The sequence below is a fragment of the Globicephala melas genome, chromosome 14 (assembly GCF_963455315.2).
Source record: "Globicephala melas chromosome 14, mGloMel1.2, whole genome shotgun sequence".
Taxonomy (NCBI): Eukaryota; Metazoa; Chordata; class Mammalia; order Artiodactyla; family Delphinidae; genus Globicephala; species Globicephala melas.
Genome location: NC_083327.1, coordinates 76,662,447 through 76,683,295, shown reverse-complemented (window position 1 = coordinate 76,683,295; position 20,849 = coordinate 76,662,447). Strand labels below are relative to the sequence as shown.

Here is a 20,849-nt window from a genome sequence, read left to right as displayed (position 1 = left end):
TGTGCTTATGAACAGGTTCCTTTGTTTCAGTTCCCTTATTAGTAAAATTGGTTCGTACTGGAGGGTTACCAAGCTCTTTGCAAATCTGCCGAAAAGGCCATGGCCTCCACCAAAGAAACATTTCCATCTACCTAAGTTGTTGCATACACTTTCAGAGGGTTCCCAGTTAGGAATCCCTGGGGTTCAAGTGATTGTTCAGGTTCCTTTGGGCTCTGACACTCGATCTTCCTCTGATTCTATCAGGAGGGAATGTACACCGCTCACCTCCCCTCTTCACTCCACTAAAGACCACCTCCCCAGAGCTACATGGGGCAAAATGAGATAAAGTCTATCCCCACCCCACCCTGGTCCCTGAGTCTGCATGCAGGAACCACACTCATCCCGATAGACATTGTGTTTATAGTTCTTCCTTTCTTTCTTAATGAAGTTAATTTTTGTTTATTTGAGATGAACACAAAACAAGAAATAAAGATTGGGGAGTGGAAGAGAGATTTCTTAGATTAAAAAATACAATCAGGGGTCAGATTCTAATGTGACCAGGACCTAAGAGGTGACAGGCATGGTGTGGGGAGACAATGACAGCCCCACCCTGTTACTTCCTGTCACATCTGTCCCCAGGGATGTCCCTGGCCGGGGTCAGCTGTGATCAGCCAACGTGCCCACCAAACCCATGGAGTCAAACTGGCCTTTTCGAAAGCATCCACTTCCCAGTGTTTCAGATTGACCTGCCAACCAGATCCTGTTCACAAAGAACTGGGTAGATTCACCCCACCCTGGGAAAACAGATAAACACAATAGCCTTATCTCTGAGTATAACATTGTATCATTCTCTCCAACAAGCTAGCAACGGATGAACAATTCAATTGTCAGGGGGTAAAAAAGGCATCCCACGCGGCAGCAAGTCTGGTTGTCACCCTACCTATTTTCACTTTCATTAAGCCCATCACGTAATCATCACAGTGCATTTCCTTTTCTTTGGAACGGATTAAACGTTATTTTACCCTCGGGATGAATCACGGCAGCCACCACTTCCTGTGCCAAACACATCACCCTCCGCTGTCACCGATCATGTAACGTACATGATATTTCACTACAGAGTTGAGAAAATTGCCTGCATGATTATCTCCGCTCTACAGACAGGAAATCAGGGCTCCTCGAGGTGAAGTAACTTACCCCAAATCACACAACAAACAGGAGGCAGGGCTAGGATTCAGGCTCAGGCTCACCAAACCTTTCCCTTCTTCCCTCTAGCCCAGCAGTTCCCAACCTTCTGCATAGCAGGATCCCCTGGAGAGCTTTTAAAACTCCCAACACCCAGGGCACACCCTAGAAATCACAATCTCTTGGGAAAGATGCAGGCATAGGTATTTTTTGAAGCTGCCCAGGTGATTTTCATGTGCAGACAAGGTTGGGAACGACCGTGTTAGCGCCTGGAAGCATCTTCAGCTGCAAGTATTTGCCAAACAAGCCAAGTACAACTCAAGCAAAGAATAAAATGGAGCAAACTGAAGACTGAGCTGAGCGTCGCTGAGGAGACACACCAGAATAAGGGAATCTGTCTTCTCTAAAGGCAATGGAAGAAATTTGATAAGAGAAGAAACTTACTTAATGCAAGCACCAAGGATTGCAATAGGATGCTGGTTTTTAGTGACTCCATGGTTAAGGGCTGAACAAAAATGCACTACGTAAATCTCTTCTTTTAATTGGGGTTCCTTTTTGCTTCGTTCTCGGGAGGCAAGTGACTCTTTAGTTCATGTTTATTCATGATAGAAGCTAGCCTTTAGTACAGCAGGCTCTGTGGCTGGCACTGCCATGGCCTCCAGAGTGGTAAGGAGCCTTCTGACGGCCTTTTGCAACAGCAAAGACAGTAGGATTACAGCCAGTAGGGCATTTGTGTTAGTGCATATAAGAAATATATTCAAATTCCTTAAAAATAGTTCATTGGAAAAGCCTCAACCCCCTACTATGCTAGGAAATAAGAGTTTATTTTGATGCCATCTTGCAGAACCTGTTTGAAAAATTTGATGGTCCAGTTAAGCACCCTGAGGAATTACTGCTTTTAGTTTGACTGTAAATAGAATTTTAGTTGAATGAAACGTTACTGCTTATGTCTTGGCTGAAGTCCAAGAAAGGATAATTAGCAAATGATTTGGTGGTGGTCATGTTTATACTTATTAGAGTTAATACTTTGTTTTAAGTAACATGTATTGCCTGCATGGGTCTACAGTGTTCGTCACTGAATGGAAATCCTTGGATTTCCAAAGCAAACCTACACATCACACATCTTACAGTCCAGTTAGGTAAATTCTTGTACTTAGATCTGATGCACCCTTCTACCTCAGATAAAGACAGGAGCTACTGATAATGAAATCCACAATTCACTGGTTTTCTATTGTTTTTATTTTCCTCTTTTGTGTTTAATAGTAGTATCTTCCTAAGCATGCTATAACTAGACTGAAAACATTGAGTCAACCTACTTCTATGCCTCTGTTTACTGTGACAAGGATCTGGGAAAACCAGCCTTGTTGTTTGTGTGCTGCTGAGATGGCTCCAGGAAAATCAGACTCCAGGAAAAATGAGGGCGAAGAGTAACTTTCCATGTATTCCATCCACCCTCTCATTTTAGTCTGTCCTTCTTCCATTAAATACACATATATTTTGGAAATGAGAGATCTCTTAAGAAACTCTGAATTCGAATGGTTTAATAGTAGACATAGCTTCTCCTGTTCTATTTATGGTTTTCCAAAGTCATTTTGTAAAGCCAAAGTCACCGTGCCTGAGAGTCGTTTGAGTTTTTCCCTCCATCCACTTACAGCTGAAACCTGTCACTTCTTGTGTCAAATTTAACGACCATATTCATGGACGGTGGTACTTGTTTCTTTGCTAAAGTTTAGGGATTTCAAAAAAGAGGCGTCCTGTTTAGGATCTGTGGCGAGGAAGGTCCAATCAGAGGACCTATTTGCAAAAATCTCTCTCCAGGGAACTTTGCTGCCAGGCCACGGAAATTAGATAAGTCCTTAGAAATATTATACTTTTGACTATAGGGATGGTTCGCTGTTGTAAGTAAATATAATGCCAAGATTCTTAAAACCAAATAAACAATAAACTGATCACTGGCTAGAAAACAGCAAAAAGATAAACTGTAAGAACTGTCTTCTTTTTCCTACAGTGGAAACTTGAGCTAATAAAAAGCTAGTCATTTTTAGGGAAACTTGGTTGATACCTGCCCACGTGAGCCTCTTTTGCATCCAGCTACTGTTTAATACACAAGGCACACCTTCTTCCTTTCTAACGTGCAGCTCTGAGTGATGTGCACAAGCATCGTTTTCATTCACTGCTTTACCTCTGATCTCAAACCAGTCCTGCGCACTTAGTAAGCACTAAATACATATGCGTTGGACGCACAAAGGAGTGTTGGTATTTGGAGACAAAGGTATAACATTCTAGTAAAAAGCCAAACTTTGGGGTTGGAGTCACATAGTGTGAAGGAGTCAGGGCCTCACTGGGGTCCGGCCTAGGCACACAGGTGAGGGCCTCCATCTCTAGTGCTGGTGGTCACGTTCTGGGGAGGCATCTCCCCACCAGCTCTAGCGGCAGGACCCCAGCATGTCCTCTCCTTGCCCGGGGTCTCCTGGGAGTCCCCGGCCAGGCCTCGTCTTGGGAAGTTTTGCTTCTCTGTGACCTCGGTGGATCCGGGTCGCTCTGCCATGGCCTCCAGGCCCGCAAAGCGTGTACATGTGCTTACGTCCACACAGGCAAAGTAAAACTCTTGATGACATGCACATTTCTGGCAAAACTGACTTTCTTTCCTCCTTAGCTTTTTTCTTTTTCCTGTCAGTAGTGAAAGGACAGGGATGATGCAGTGAGAAGGAGGGAGGTGCCCACTGAGTGTGTTTGTTGTGGCCCTTTGTTTGCTGGACGTTGTGCAGGGGACTTTTAAATACTAATGCAACTCTTTCAGGGGGATCCTTTAAGGTGATATAAAATGAGAACTTGGCTTGGTCTTCATCTAGTTTTTTTTTAAATCTTTGGAATAGCAATTGCTTCTACTCAAGAATAGTTTTCTCACCCATGATCATCCAGGCAAAATTAGAAAAGGTGTATTAGGTTCCTTCCCAGCCATGCAAGCTGTTAGTCTCAGCCAGCTGAAAGCCACATTTATTTCTAGGCTGCAGATCCTTTGCTGGATATTAAAATTTGTATTAATATTATGAATGTTATGGCAGTGAAAATACTTGCCTTCTTAGTGAGAACTACTCTAGTGTTTCCTTACTTTTAATCAAATACGTTTAATAGGTTTTTTATTTTATCATTAAAATAAAATTTTAATGGTCATGTTATAATTTAGTCATGTTATAATTTAGTCTTTATTGTAAAATAATTTTTTATTCAATTTCTTTTGAGTTCACTTGTCTTATTACATATATTTTACTATAAAAATTTATTCTTATAAAAAATATTATGAGTGTTACATCTTTTTAGAAAAATATAACTGAGTATTGTACTTGGGCCTGTATATAGAGTTTAGATAATAACATATATATATATTTTTTTCTAGTTTACAATTTTCTTTGCTAAACTGTCTGTATTTGATTTGTTTGTATATTTTTGGATTAAAAAATAATTTATTTTTGCAATAACACAAGAATGTGAAAATGAGCTTCATTTTATTTCCTTTTTTTTTTTTTTTTTTGGCTGCACTGCACGGCTTGTGGGATCTTAGTTCCCCCACCAGGGATCGAACCTGAGCCCTCAGCAGTGAGAGCCCAGAGTCCTAACCATTGGACTGCCAGGGAATTCCATCTCATTTCCTGATAGCCCATGGGTAGAGTCTTTTTCTATGATATTTAAAAACATGTTTTGAAAGAGATGTATAACTCAGAAGAAATAAGAGAAGTAAACATAACATTTCTCACAGATGCTAAAGGGTGAAGTCAGTATCTATGAAACAGTAAATATGCCCCAGTCCAGATACTGTGCCAGGTTCCTTTCCTGGTAATCTTGAAGCAGTCCCCTGAATGAAAGCCCAGCCGTAAAAAGGATGGGATTTGATGCCATCCACGGAAGTGTGGAATATTCCCCAATTTTAACAAATGGACGCAGAAATAGCAAATTTAGGAAAATTACTAAAATGAATGGAGAGAGACTTTCTTCTAAACAATCAAACTCAACCATTTTAACTACTTATGTTCTTCAATCATTTCAAACACAAATTGCTTTGAATATAAGTAATCATCTATGTGTAATTCCTACGCGGGGACCATTCTGAAACAGATGTTTAGGTTGTTTTCTTTTTCCTCTCTGAAGAATTTATCAACCACAAAGACATTGCTTAAGACCACCCATCTCATTTAAATGACATCTCAGTATTAGAATTCAAGTATAAAACCAAACAACCCACATCAAGGATTCTTTCTAATTGTGTAAACACCAAATGGCTTCAGTTTGTCAAAGTCACCTAATACTGTCTTTAAAACCAGCTCAAAATGTTTTAAGTCCCTAGAGAATGGTGACTTTTGAAAGCTTTCCTTTGCCACAGACTGAAGGCAGGGATGGAGTGTGCACTGTTAAATATTCATGCTGATTCACAAAGAGAGCTTGTCCAGATGCTCAGGCAGAGAGAAGGGAGCAGAGGCTTCGGAAAAGGGAATTCGTCCAGGAGACAGAAGCATCAACCTCTGCCCTTATTATGGTGCCTTGGGACTTTAAAAAGACTACTCTTCTAACAGATGGGCCCTGGATGTACACCTGATCACAGAAATGCACCTCCGGCTAAGTGCTAACACTGTACACAGCTCAGTCTAAAGGGGTGATCCTATTGTTAAGTTTGTTCACTATTCTATTCTTTCTCCTGCCACCCGCCCACTGAAAAGAACCCAGAACCTCCTATTAGGTTTTCTTTCCCCTAATTGAAGAGTTCCAAAGCCATTTGCTCATAGATGTACTAGGATGTCTATGTTGATCCCCAAATCCATGCTGTTCCTTTTTTGGGGGGATGCCAGTGGGGTGGGAGCTGGGAGCTGGATGAGTGGTGTATCTGCCAATTGCAGGTTTAGTTACAAAAGAATAGAGGGAAAGGGCTCTTTTCTTATTTCCATATCAAATGCAGTAAAAGTGTCAAGCAAGGTCTACGTTTTCTACACAGGCTCACGTGTTGGGTTTCTTTGGAGTTTTTTAATTTCTTAGGACAATACTGTGGAATGCATAAAAATATACTCCAACACACAACACACGGGGCGGAATCAAACAAGAAAGATGTGATTGAAAGGCCCAGAGCTGGAACCAGATTGCCCATAGCCTTCTTCAATTTTCTACTTATTTAATAGAAAATATCAAAATATATTATAATGATATTATAATGAATCTAATAGAAAATATGGTATGATCAGAAACTGAAGAAAGCCAAGGCAGAATCCTCAAGGACCATTTTTAATCCGTGTTGTAGAATGCATAATCGAAATGCATTCAACAGATAACGCGTAGTTGTTAAAATCGAGAAAACGACAGTGATTCGATGAGAGACTGTGAAAGGCCTTAACTATGTATATATCTCTATGTCTAGACATATGGCCATACAAATCGCTTGGCTGACAGGCAAAGGTGAAGCACAAAAGATGCGCTAAGCTACAAAGCAAAATAAATGACTATCAACCAAAATTCGTTTCAATGTTTATTATGAATGTCCCAAGTGGCAGCATACTGTGACAGTGTTAGGTTCTCATTGATTAAATGTCAAGAGACCACAGACTACAGCATTCCAAGCACTTTAATTAGTGACAGAGCCGAAACAAATAAAAGAATGATAAAAATATTCTTTTAAGTGTAAAGAGTGCTCATATTTGAGTTTGGTTTCTTTTCCCTGCAGGTATCGTGAACACTAATTTCTGAAACACAAATCCTGGTCTGGATACTTGCAACAAACTCTTCTAATCTCTGCCTGAATAAGAAGGAATAAGAAACGTACTTATAAAGTATGTTGACGATACAATGTGATATGCCCACTTATTGTCCCTTCCTTCCTCTCCCACTAGGCTTCTCATCTGCCACCAGGTACCCGCTGTTTGTACGACCAGGACACGAAGGCTGAAGTGAGATACTTGGAAGACTGCATTGAACCTGGATTTTCTCAAAGCTGCATTTCTTTTTTTTTTAATGAAAGGTGAAGGCTTTCAACATTTGAGATTGTCCAGGGAGATGACTAATAATGATGGATTGAAGCCACCAGTCAAGAACTACAGTTTATGCATGTCACGTTCAAGGAAAAAAGCCTCGATTTGCTAAAGCTATGGTTCTAGGAATCTGTAGTTCCAACACAACATGACATTTCCCCCCGAACGGTTTCCTTGCAATCTGTCCTTTTCATCACTGGTACAGGATGATGCTACAGCTGGAGTCTGTTGCCATTTATATTCCAAAAAAAATTCTGGTCCTGTGGAAGTGTGTATCTCTTACAGATGCAATACTGTTCGTCTGAGTGGATCCTCAAAAAGAACAATTATGGACTAGAAACTCATAGAGTTCGTGTTTAAAATTTATAAAATTAAACCTGCTCCAACAGGTAATACAGGGAGGCATGCTTGCAACCTCTGGATTCAATCAGAAACAATGTCTGAGAGCACAGAGCCTTCAATAGGTAACGGCGGGTTCCTTTTAACGCTTCCTTAAACAAGATCCGATGTGATGCACATTGGAACTTTGAAGCACGTCTCATCTATGTCTACAAGGCCTGGGACACAGGAAGCTGCCAGAACTTCATTCATCATCTTGCCTGTTGACAAAAGGAACAATAACTGGTCATCACTGGTCAATGGAATAACTTTTCCTAGTTTTTTTTTCCAAGATAATTCCTAAAGAAGAGACGGTGTGAATACAACAGCAAATGTTTCAATGTTTGATGAATTTCTGTGCTCTAAAATGCCATGTCTGGGCTTCCCTGGTGGTGCAGTGGTTGAGAGTCCGCCTGCCGGTGCAGGGGACGCGGGTTCGTGCCCCGGTCTGGGAAGATCCCACATGCCGCGGAGCGGCTGGGCCCATGAGCCATGGCCGCTGGGCCTGCGTGTCCGGAGCCTGTGCTCTGCAACGGGAGAGGCCACAGCAGTGAGAGGCCCGCGTACCGCAAAAAAAAAAAAAAAAAAAAATGCCATGTCTTCCTCCAGTGGAACAGGAAGAACCGGAGTGTTCATCGCTCTCCTCGTGGGGGAATGGGTCAGGAGAGACCCCTGTCTTGGAGGTCAGCATGCCTAGGCTCCAGGCGAGATTCCGCCAGTAACTCACACGTCACCTAACCTTGCTGGGCCTTGGTTCCTCCACGTATACACTGAGGACTTCAGTGGATGAGGTCTAAAAAGAAAGCCACCGACTAACTTTTAATGGGTCCATGTAGCCTTCGTAGCTCCTTAGAGAACGCAACCAGGTAGAACCATTTCTGACTGTGGCAATGGTTAGGCTTACAAAATCCCTGCGCCTGGGGTGCCTTCCATCCTAGTTTAGATTGGTGATGAGAACCAGCTGAACTACCAGAGAAGTCGCAACATATCTATTAGCATCTGAAGTCAATAAAAATCTTCTTAAATGATGATGTGATTAAGCTCTATGGGTGTAAAATTCTGAAAATACACCTTTCCACATCTTTCGGTGTCTTAAGATCTAAGAATTGTCTCTTTATTTGGGGTAGCTACTGGTTTCCTTAAATTAAGAAATAATTATGTAAAAGTTGAAAGATCCATTAGTAAGTATAACAGCATGGATGCAATCTGTAAGAGCACAGTACCTAGCCCCAAGATCCAACTAGTCGGACTAGTTTAAGTAATTACTTCAAATAACTTTACAAAGACACACAAACTGGTAAGCAGAGACAGGACCTAGGCACAGGAAGTGTGACCCTCAAACTGAGGCGTTTAACCACTATGCAAACTACCTCGCCATGCCTTGTTAAAATGATCAAGAATTGGGACTGTAAAGTTCACGGCTGTCACAGGTACAACCAGGAATTTGGTTCAATATTTGGAAATTTCGGGCCATCAGTTCCCATTAGTCACAAAATGATAAGCTTCAACAATTGAAAAACTTTAGCGATTCTGATTTGATCTTTATGCTTCGGAGGCTGGTAAAACTTTGATGATGCTGAAACAACCGTTTATTCTTTATATCATATCACACTACTATATTGTGCCATTATTATATTATATATGTATACAAATATATTAAGGCATCATGGCTGTCATGTGTGGCAAAAAAAGCTTATTTTTTTTCATCTTTCTACTGTGGCTTTGGCATAAGGGGAGACACAACTTTGTGAAATGTGTGAAAGATTCACACAAAACGAAACTGGCACCAAGATACCATCTATTACTTGGATGATTCTAAGTGCTTTGCTGATGAGTTTATCCTTCAAATGCTGACACAAAAGCTACTCAAGAAAGAAAACGACAATGAAAATAAGCTACAATGCTAAAGGGACAGAGCCATTTTCTTAAATCTGGATAAGATCTGCTGTAACACAGGAGGGTTGCTGTCCAGAGTAAACCAGCATTCATGAGATAAAAGGCACAGAGACCACAACGGGGGACAACAGGGAAAAGACACAAGTTTACTCAAATCGAGTGGTGGGGGTCCATGAGAATGATCTAGTAACACATGCACGTTTATCAACACAGACTAAATTTCTGGGTTTCTTCGTTGCCAAGTAAGAGAAATAAAGATTGCTGTCTTGACAAATGAACTCGAAATAAACAAACAGTAAGTAAAATTTATTATGGAATTCTGGCAAGTATTTTTACGGCCGTGGCTTTCTGGGCTGTGATAGCGTATATCCTAAGTGCCTGACGGAATCACTACACGAGCACGTACGGTAAACCGCTCCGTCACTGGAGAAGGGGGACGTTAAGACGAAAACATCAAGTTCTCGTGCAAGTAACAGTACAGAGGGCTGGAGATGACAGTCACACAGCTCACGTTTGGACAGCGCTTTAGTTTTCAAAGCCCCTTCACACGTATGAACTCTCTAGCATGAACTTACAATGGGGACCCTGCTGCCATGAGAGGCGGCTAAGGTTTGAGGGTTAGGGGACCTACCTGGCGTTACATGGGTATGCGGGTCACCGAGTCACTGGGCAGGAGAAAGACCAGCCCCTTCTCCTCTATGTGCCACCCCTGGCTGGTAACACTGAATATCGATGAATTCACTACTTACTATAATGCATCTCTTCTGCATTGTTTTGTTCTTGTTCTTACTCTTACCCCTCATAGATTGAGTGTCTTATAAAGAACACCCTGCAAACTAGACCTAACCTCCTCCACAAAGAAGCTGGGTTGGGGGAAACGCCTTGCCCCGTGTTACAAGGCACCCAGCAAAGAGCAGAGCCAGGACTCAAAGCCGCAGCAGCTGCGGTTCCCCAGCTCCAGCTCACCGCGGTACGCGCTGGGCCACGGGGCAGAAGCGTCTACGCGTGCTGTGGAGTCCCATCTTTACATGGCGAATCCAAAACGAGCTTCTGCGTCTACAGCCTGGTCACAAAGACAGACATCGCCGCTCCCCCCCCGCCATCCCGAGACTTGCCACCGAGTGGCGCTGTGGGCAGGACAGCTTGTTCCAAACTCCTTAAATAGAGAGGTTTTGTGAAGAGCATTCCCGCTTCTTCAGGGATCACTCTGTTAGCAGTGATCAGCGCGCTGCGCGGCTGCCCACAATATGGGCTATAATTTCATAGTAAATGAGGAGTAGGAGGCCAAACACGGCATTTGTCAACGAGAACATGGTACGAAAAGAATTTTTTTAAGTAAACTGAGAGGTAGCAGTGCCCGGAGGTAGAAGTAACACCTGAATGAAGTATTTGCTGCAACTCTTCTTAATTTTGAAATGCAGTTATTCTTTTATAAAATGGGCACAATGAAGGCGAATTGACTTGGGGGGGCGCCGCATCCAACTGTAACTCACTGGGGGGGGTCCCACTGGTTCCAGGTCACTGACGTACACGTCTCACTTAACCTACGCAAACAGCCCTGCCAAGTAGACAGATTCATTAACTTCACGTTGCACATGAGAAAATGAGGTTCAAACAGGTTAAATAACCTGGGAAAGACGACACAGCTAGAAGGTGGCTGAGACTGGCTTTCCGGTTAAGTGTGCCTCACACCCAAATTATCTGCCTTTCCTCGCACATCCCTGGGCTACACACACAAGAATGGTCACCCCGTACCGGGCCCCGTGGGCCCCACGGCTGCCGAGGGGCCGGCAGGGGACAGCACCGCAGGGGAGGTCCAGCTGCTTCCAAAGCAGCCACACCCTTCTTACCCGTGGAAACCTGGCTCCAGAACCAGCGGCCAGGCTTCCATGAACGCAGGGCCGCAGAAGGAGGAGGGAATAAGGACAGGCAGGAATGACCACAGGTGAACCAACAGCAGGGAGAAACAGGTATTAGGTTAACGTCAGTCACAGCGTAGAGACTTCTGTGGTCTCTTTCCCGTTCTTCCTCCTTAAGTAAATGTGATCTGATTTCCAAATAACCTATTAGCAGACTGAAAATTACCTACAGCCTAAAGAATCACTCCTAAATTACAGTTGAGAAAGAGACAAAGTCTACAGAGAGGCTCTGACCCCTTGATAATTGATCTTCATTTCTTGCCCCAGTAAAAGTCTCACCAGAGTAGCCAGTGATCGTCCATGCTGACCGACTGGAATTCACCATCCTGTCTCCTGTCCTCCACAAAAGGAGGAGGCGTGTGATTGCGAAGCCAGGGGAAAGGAAACCTACCCTGGGTATGGTCTGTCCCGGCACTGATGCTATTGGATTAACCACCAGGTCCTTTCAAAAGACTTTCAGATCCAAGCCTCAGCCAGCCTGCCTTGCCACGCTGAAGGGAAGGTGCCAGAGTTATTCCTGGATGCCAGACCCCCATCTGCCTCGTCCAGCTGACCCACTCGGTCAGCCCATATGGGAGTAGTATGGCTGGCACAGATCTAAAAGTAGCAGCGTGTGCAGACGCGTTCTAACATAATTTGCTAAATGTTTTATTGTTCTACAAAAACCTACTTAAAATGTGTGCAGCCATGTCCCATTAGATTAGAACAGTATGAAGTCAGGTCTTCCCAAGAATCAGGTGTAAGAGTAATTAAAATAAAAGAAAGGGAACGATTTCCTATTACGGAAGTTCCTTTCTACGATGGGGGACACCCAGGGCTCCTCTATTAAACGGAGATCACGTTTTGTTTCCTGCGTCACGCCTACACGTGTACGGTGCATACCCTTTTTTGGATTCCCCAAAGAAGCTACGTAATTCCAACATAATAGAAAGCAGGGTCATATACATTAGTGCTAAAACAGACCTTGGGGATTACAGGGCACAAAATTCTCCTCTTAAACATTAGAAATCTGAAGCTCAGAGGTTTCAGGCTTGCCCACGGGTGCACAAAGACTGGGAACCTAGCTAATGCTCAAATTTCTTGTCCTACCATGCACCGTATGCCCTACAGTGTCCTTTATTCATTTAATTCAAATCTCTCAGATACTAAATCCTGGAAAACTATGCCGCTAGGCATGAATGATCCAAATATAATATAGACTTTTGAACGATCCAAATATAAGAGATTTCTGGTCCATGATGGACTGAGCTGTCGCCAGAGGTGCTGAGATCCAACCTCATGGGCGCTGGTGGGCGGGAGGCACAGGGTCTCAGGGTCCGGCAGAGCCCTCCAGCGAGCTCATTTAGGGCAAGGCATTCTGGGTAAAAGTGTGCCCTTTGGAACCAGACCCATCGGTGGCCTTGCGGCTCTGGAGTTGCTCTTTACTGGATATGCGATCCCTGGCCAAGTTCCTTAGCTACTGTGAGTTTCCTCAACTGTAAAATGGAGATTACTACCCACCACCAAGGCTACCCGTGGGGAGTGTGGGAGGGGCTGCGTGGGAAGTGGCCATTACAGAGGAGGCAGGAGGTCTGGAGGCTCCCCTTTGCCAGCCGTGTTCTCAGGGGCCCTGGCGACGCAAGGGGAGAGCAGAGATGCTGGCTGATACTTAGGCTTTAGGAGCGAGGCTGACGTTTGCCGTTCCCTCTGCGTGGAACGCTCCCTTCTCTACCTGACGGTGCTCAGTCAGCCACTGAAAACGCTCTACTTGATGGCGGCCTCCTTGCAAGGCCTCCTGCATTAGTTGAGGCCCTGTCCCCAGGCCCCCCTTGGTCCACACCCCCAGGAGGGCCTTCTTTTCATCCTCATCTTCTCCCTCCTTTCCTGGAATATGAGCGCCTCCATGACGGATTGAAAAAGCGAATGAAATATGCCCACAACCCCTCGCCTCGCTCATGGAGGCGTCAGTGACTCTATGGACTACACGCTCCACGCCACTCTGGCCGTTACAGAGTCAGGACCCTTCCTTTCTCCACTCTGCTCCCAAAAGCCCAACGAGCCTCCCCCTTCTTGTTCCACCTGCCAACACTTCTCTCTCTGTCTCTCTCTGGGCCACTCCTATTCGGATTAGAGAATCGCCACGAGCAACAAGGAATCGGTGCTTTATATTTTTTAAAGTCAAAGCTTATGCCCTTGTTGAGGTACAAGAAAAACAAAACCAGTTTCTGTTAACAACTCACAGTGGCCTGACAAGTCTGGACGCTGACACCCTGACACCCTGAACTTTGGGGCAGGCGGGTAGGAGAGGTGACAAGTAGCAGAAAGAGAAAGAGGAAAAGAACGGGTTATCAAAGGGGCCGTTCTGGGACCTTAAAGCGGGCTGCGGCTGTGAGGGCCGGAAGACCAGCCTGCGCTCCAGGAGAGCGAGGCCAAGGCCTGTCTTTCCTGCTTGGCACGGGCTTCTCAACGGACAGTCAACGCTGAATGAAGGTCTGCATGAACGGAAGAGGAATAACCCCACACAGCCATCCTGGAAGTATAAAGTCTACCCAGCTAAACCCTCAATCCTCCCAGACAACTTGTATAAAAGCCTATGACATTCATTCTGCAGGCAGTGGAATCACCTCAACTCTTGGAGGTCCTTAGGCTGGGGGCTGAGGCTAAGAGCTCATGAATTTTACATGAGAGCTTGCTCGAGACAGCTCTCCTTCTGGCTTAAAGGTTAAAAGGTTTGACTTTGGGTTTCCAAGAACAGATACTGGAAGATTAATGAGTGGCAGGTCACATGACGCACTGCCCTCAGTTTTAAAATTGTTATGTTCAAGCTGTCCAGAGTAGGATGCGTTCTTCCCCTCCCCCCATCTGGAGCACAAACTATTAACATGTATGTATCCAGTAAAATGGAGCCCATCAGATAAAAATTTTTAGTAATTTAAAAAGTTAATTTGAAAAGACTTTCAGTATTTTTTACTGCCACACCACCTTTATGCATCAAGTATGCTCTAGAAACAAAGGACCTTAATTACATCTTATTTTTAGAGTACTGGAAGAACTTGCTGTTTAAAGAAATCCTCCTGTTCCTCTCTTTTGTACGGTAAAGGAACTTTTGAAAAGTGAACAATCATCCCCTTTTTCAATTTTCATATACCCAGTTTGCTTAAAGCAAATTCAATCTGGTGTCCTCAGCTGTCTTCCCAATTGGACAGACTGGATGGCCACCCAGTTGAGCAGATGCTTTTCTTTTCTTTTTTTTTTTTCAATTTGCAAACTGGATTAGTGGCAGAGAATTGACGGGACTTAGTCAAGGAGATGACGAGGCACTCACTTTTCTTAGATGCCAGAACATACGACCCCCAGGAAAGATGACCATGGGAATTCTCAGGACAGGGACACCCACGCCCAGCTCCGAGGGACAGCAAGCCCTGGGCGGAGCAAGGCCCTGGGGCTGCAGGGGCCAGGCAGCCAGGAAGAACACACCCGGGCCCACGCCTGGCCTTCGGCACACGCTGCCCCTCTGAGCGGGCTCAGCAGTGCCTCCACGCTTACTTGGTATGCATACACTGTATCTCCTTACCCAGAATAAGCATTTCAAATCGGGAATTGGCTGTTTCAAAGAATCACCAGGAAGGTAGGTGAACGAAATGAAAGAAAGAAAAAAAAAAAGACAGACTATTACTCCTCAAGGGCATTTGACGGGGCATAGCTGGAAAATGCTTTCATGCCTGTTTGGAGAAGTTGTCTGAGTTATGTCCCTCTGTCTTCATTTTAGTCTCTCTCTCATGAGCTCTTAAAATGACTAAGACAGGAAGTGCGACTCCACATCCATCAGGGAGGCAGGCTCAGCAAACGCAACAACTGGGGTCATATTTACACTAAAAACCACAGAGCAGAGAGGACACGCTAAGACTCCTGCCAGCTATTCCATACCTCATCGACATCAGCTTGTGCCTGAGGTCCCCTCAGCGCCTCAAGCAGTAACTCTGGTATGAGAGAGAAACACTACACTTGAATTGCATTTTTTTTTTTTAAACAGAATAGCAGCTTTCAGGAAGGCACAATGTCTTCTTTTAACAAGCTCACAGAGATTTCCAAACATGATCCTAGTTAATGAACCACTAATAGACATTCTTCTACAAACACAACACAGTCTCAGGAACATCTGTCTTGGCTTGGGCAGATCTGAAGGCACTGAATAGAAAGGGAGGTGAGTTTTTGTAATGGGTGGCTTTCCACAGTCATGCTCCTCGGAAGTCCAGGATGTGGGATAAGGAAGTCCCTTCCTGTGCAGTGTTTGAGAGCTGACGTGCACCGCATCTGCACCCCACACGCGCTCAGGAGGGGGTGTGACATAGACCCTCCCAGGACCCGTCTCGTAATCCCTGGCCCACGGCACCCCCATTCATCCAGCTGTCCAGCGTCCTAGGCCTTTACACAGAAGACCTTAGACATTTGTGAGGGCACCTCTCAGCTATCCGCAAGCCCCCAAAGTACAAACCCCATTGTAGTCTGTAATTTCCCCCTAAAGCAGGTATGCAGCGATGAGTAGAAAAAGGCCGAGTGGAGACACAGATGACCGCAGTGCCCAGGGTCCACTCACCACGTGAGACACACTGCCCCGCATGCGTCCTGCAGGCAAGGCTGTTCACATCTGTGCCTCAGTAAAACTACAGATTATTACACGTCTGAGTCGGCTTGGAACAGCTAAAAGCAGACACGTTAGAGCCACAGATGCCAAGGAACCCCGGTATTAGCTCGTAACCCGCCTCCTGTTTCTCAAGCTGTGCGAGTCCATCGTGTGAGACACGGGAATGCCGAGTAGAAGCCGGCTTTTCCCCATCCCTGAGGGGACCCTGCAGGCCCCTGCCCCACAGACAGAGTCTGAAAAGCCACAGACCTAACGTTTACAACTTTGGTTTGGAAAGCTTTGTTCTGAAACGATTTTAGGCACTACCCACGAATCAGGTCCAAATTAGGGGCGCTCCAAATACCACCTGCCCCGATCCACACGAGAACGCCTGAGGACTCCCTAGGAGGGATCTCTCTTCCTGTCAACTCAGGGGCCAGCGTCTTGACTGACATCTTCTAAGGCCCTGCGAGGTTTCTTTAGGCCTTTTAGGAGCCAGATCCTTGTCAAAGTCAAGCATCACATTTTGGAAAATTGAAACGTTTCCCTGGGAATGAATCCCTCCCTACAATTACAATGGGTATTGAAGGAAAGCTCGATCCACTTTACAAATAATAATTCAAGACGAAATAACCTCTTCCATTTAGTTGTTATACAAACATCAGAAATACAAGCTGATCCTAAATAGTCTCTTTTTCTTTAAGTCTCTCCCTCCTTTCCCCCAATCACATATACACTGAAAAACAGGCCACAGAAAACTTCCAAGTGGTAGGTACTTTTATCATTTGTATACAATTGGTAAGGAAACTATTAAAGTAAATGAACTCCCTGAGGCCCCCAAAGAACGGCCCTTACCCAGCACCGTTTACAATGACGGGTACAAAGCAGGGTAAATCTGATCGAAAGTTAGGACAGAGCTAGGTGTTCTTGGCATAAGTGGCTTGGCTGGGAGACAGGAGAACTAAAAACAAACTTCTAACAGGCCCCAGGACAGCCTGAGCAGAGCCCCGACTATCAACTATTTACAGGAAAGTATTACACAACAAGAAAATGATGTCCATTTTGAGACAGCCAATTTTACAAGTTTGCAACTCAGTTGTCTCTTTACATCTTCCAAAGAAACTGCTACTTACTTTTCAAGCCACCTGCCACTAAACACATCCAAAAGCCTGTGTCCTCCCTGGCAATTTCTGGGAAAATACTCCGGCCTCTTTGGACAACCTCGCGCTGAACTAGTTACCCTTTTCCTTCAATGACTGCTTGAACTCAGCGAACCTTTGTAAACCCTGGCAAGAGAGCCTAAATGGGCTTGTCAACCCGTCTCATTGCAGCGGGGAGAAGGGGAAATGAGGGTCTGTGTCACCTGTGCTAGGTGCCAGGTGTGAGGCGGGCCTGGACCTTGGTCCTTCTCCCCTCCTTCAAGCAGCTGTCGCGACCCTGACGGGCAGCTGAGGCTGTCACCTCCTCAGCTTGTGCTGCTACTGCAAGGCGGAGCCCCCACCTGAAACCAAAGTCCATCCTCTTCCCCGTGATGTTGCCTCCACAGAGGACTGCATTTCAACCCAACAGGGGGCTCCAGCTGTGTGGTGATTGATGCTTTAGGTGCAGGTCAAATGCCAGGAAACTTCTGCCTGTAAGCTGAACCCAGCCCGACAAAGTGCTTCTCTGCATCGATGACCCACAGCTGAGTTTGCGATGCCAGCGAAGCGCATGTGAGCAAATCATCTTGAGAAGATCTATTCGCCAAAAATTTTGTTAAAATTTCTGGCTTTCTTTCTCTCTGGAATTATGACAAACTATAATTTTTTTTTTTTTTTAACTTTCTATAGCTCACTCTTTGGAACATCTCCCAGGATGCTTAATAGAGTGTCACTCTAGAGAAGTGGTCCAAGGTTTACATAGTAGTAGCTGGACTTACACTAACACATCGGAACAGGGCACAGAGTCATGACACTGGGGAGAAGGCAGCCCATGACTAGTGGTTTTAATAACAGAAAACTAGAAGGTCCCAGGCAACAGGAAGATGGGCATTCACGTGCCAATCTTTTGTTTGCATTATACTCAAAATAACCATGCTTCAGGGATCTCAAAAGTGCTAACCATAGATAGATAGATACTTGACTGCAACCAACAGACCCAAATAAATATGTCTATTCACTTACTTCTTATTTAAGAAAAAGAAATGAAACTCAAGTTATAATTTGGTAGTGTATTAGGGTTTGTCTTTAAAAAAATTTCTACCAATACTCAATTGCATTTCAAAGTCATAATTTAAAAATTATCTCGGTGGGTACTGTGGTATATTATTTATTTTTGGTTTATTCCAACTGTGCCTCAGGCCTCTGATATGATGTTTCTTAAACTGCCTAAGCAATTTTTACAGTTAAGTAACAAGTAAACATTTGGTGGTGACTAGAAACTGAAAAAGATATTCTCATTTCTCATTTATGTGATCCTCTGTGTTGTCAAAAAGCGTTTCATTCATCTATTTCAATGGTCCTGCCAGTGGAGTTAGATGGATTCCCATTTTGTCTTGTCACATGTAAAAATGACACTGTCAACTCACTATCTACGACACCCGTCCTGGCAGTTAGGTGAGGTTTTACTGAGCCATCCCTAGCTCCTCAGAAAGGTCCTCTTTGAGTCCAAGGTATTTTTTTCTCTTTCAAAGAAGTAAAATAAAGTCCACAATCCTCCTTTTTTAACACTAAATCTAGCCCACCCATCCTCAACCTCAAAGTAAATCTGCACTCAGCTAAGAGAGGCGTCTCAAGTCATTTCTTAGGTTTAGTTACAGTAATGAAGTCCAGATCTGCAAATGACCTGTTTTAAATAATCAGTCAGAAAGGATTCAAGGTTATCCCTCTAGCAGTCCTTATCACTCATATTCAGTATGTTTTGTTGAGTGGGAGAAAAAGAGCAGAGGTTGGTGGGGGTAGGTTGCATACGTAAGTATCGCTCTTCATACGTATTTCACTCAAAGGAAGGTTCTGAATGAACCATGGCTCCATCAGTGGTGCTATACACTGGGGGCAAGGCTGACTTAGAGCTGATTTCTTTTAGGAAAACTGTAAAGAACACGTAAACATCCTAACTTATGGCAAATCAATATATATCAGGGACCTAGGGGGTAGGGTTGTCAAACTTAGCAGATGAAAATACCCAAGAAGTAATTTTTAGTATGAGTACGTCCCAAATACCACGTGGGACATAGTCATACTAAACTTTCTTGTGTACCTGAAGTTCAGTTTAACTGGGCATCCTGTACCTTACCTAGCATCCTACCAGGGAGTGGAGTGGGTGGGTGCCTCAGAGACACTGAGCTGGCATAAGAGCTCTGAGCCTGTTCATGTCCACGGCAAGGCGGGCAGTCTAGAACTGAAGATGTCTGTCGGGCTGTGAGAATACTCCCGTTACAAGTTCTCTCCTTTGTCTCCCTCGGATAATTACTACGAGCTTCCCAACATGCTGTTCTAGGAGTGGGAGACAAGGCGTTGAATAAAGCACCATCTCTGTCTTCAGGCTGCCTGCATGCCCGGAGACAGAGAATTAAACTGACAAGTGAACGGAAGTGTGCTGTTAAAGAAAACCGGGTGGGAAAAAAGAGAGTCACAGGGACTGGGGGGGGGGTTGGGCACTGCTTCCTACTGCGTGCTCTTTAGGCTTTCTCTAAAGTAGGACAGAGACAACGTGAGAGACAGAGGGTGAGCAGTGTGGAAAAATGAGAGGGTGTGTGGCGGGCAGAGAAGGGGAGGAAGACAGAGGAGTGGTCACCTGACATTCCCAGAGCAAAGCACTCTGCAGCGGCTTAGTGTAGAAAAGCAAGAGCCTTCAGGCCAATCCTACAGCACCTGAAACCAGCATCCTAAGTGATGGAGAAAGCGTCTGCATTTAAGAACACCCGACCATCTACTAGGGGGGAAGTCGACAGCTAACACTGTTTACAAACTGCAATAAGAAGGTACATCCGTGACCAGGAAAACAACTCCCTCATTTCCTAAGGGCATGTTGTCCATTTTGCGGCTTCTGAATTTGTGACCAGGAAGCAAGTGTGGATGCTAAGGGGACCATCACTCCCCAGCTGAGCAACTGGTGGATCGTTGTCTCCACCTGGGAACATGCTGGAAACAATGTTCCCATGGCTTCTGAATCCCTTCCCCTGTTCAAAAGGACAAGGACAAACATCTGATCTTAGGTCACTGCAGCACCGACCAGAACCAGGAACCTAGCCATCATTTATCAGTTACAGTTAATGACACTGGGCTTTTGGCTTGCACCCAAAGTTCTAAGGAAGGACTTTCCTTTTACATTGATAATAAATGAACTAATTTTTTAAAAAATTCAAAATATATTAAAATGTCTCTCCTTAACAACTTGCCTATATGATTTTTTTTTTCAAGAGTTAAGGAGGCACAGCAGCTCACTTTAACCTGTAAGAATTGCTCCGCTCTTTGGCACAGAGAAGCGTAGATGTGCAGATTAGGACCTGCAGTTTCATTGCGTCTCCCTCTACCTTTCAGTCAAATTCCTCCCTGAAGGATAATAATGGGTCTCATGAAATGAACCAGGTTGAAATTGATGCCCTTTTCAAACAAGATTACCCCAACTTTTCAGTTTTGAGTCATACAACTCACAAGAAGGAGACCACCCCAAAGAGCACATTTCACAGAAACAATGCGGAACTGGCACGTGAGGCACTGGGTAACCACAGCTACAGGAAAGTAGAAAAGAACTAGAAGCACAGAATCTCAAGCCCATAGGGGCTTACATGTCATCAGACGGATGCCTACTTGGATCTCTGAGTTGTCTGACTTCCCTGAAAGTGGCCTGTGTCCAGCAGCCTCTCTAGTGGCTGGGCCTGTCTCCTGAGGTTTCCACTTCTAC

At 44.6% G+C, this 20,849-nt stretch overlaps 1 protein-coding gene across 3 annotated transcripts in view; it reads right to left on the bottom strand.

Annotated features, from left to right (window-relative positions):
* SCAF8 (SR-related CTD associated factor 8) overlaps positions 1–20,849 on the bottom strand; it is a 193,645-nt gene that overhangs the window by 50,918 nt on the left and 121,878 nt on the right. Inside the window, exon 21 of one of the 3 annotated variants that reach the window (XM_030853102.3) lies at positions 7,120–7,768. The exons of the other annotated variants lie outside the window; for them this stretch is intronic. The gene's annotated coding sequence lies outside the window, so the exon portion shown is untranslated. Of the gene's footprint in view, positions 1–7,119; positions 7,769–20,849 lie in introns of those variants that run through there. 3 annotated transcript variants of the gene reach the window in all.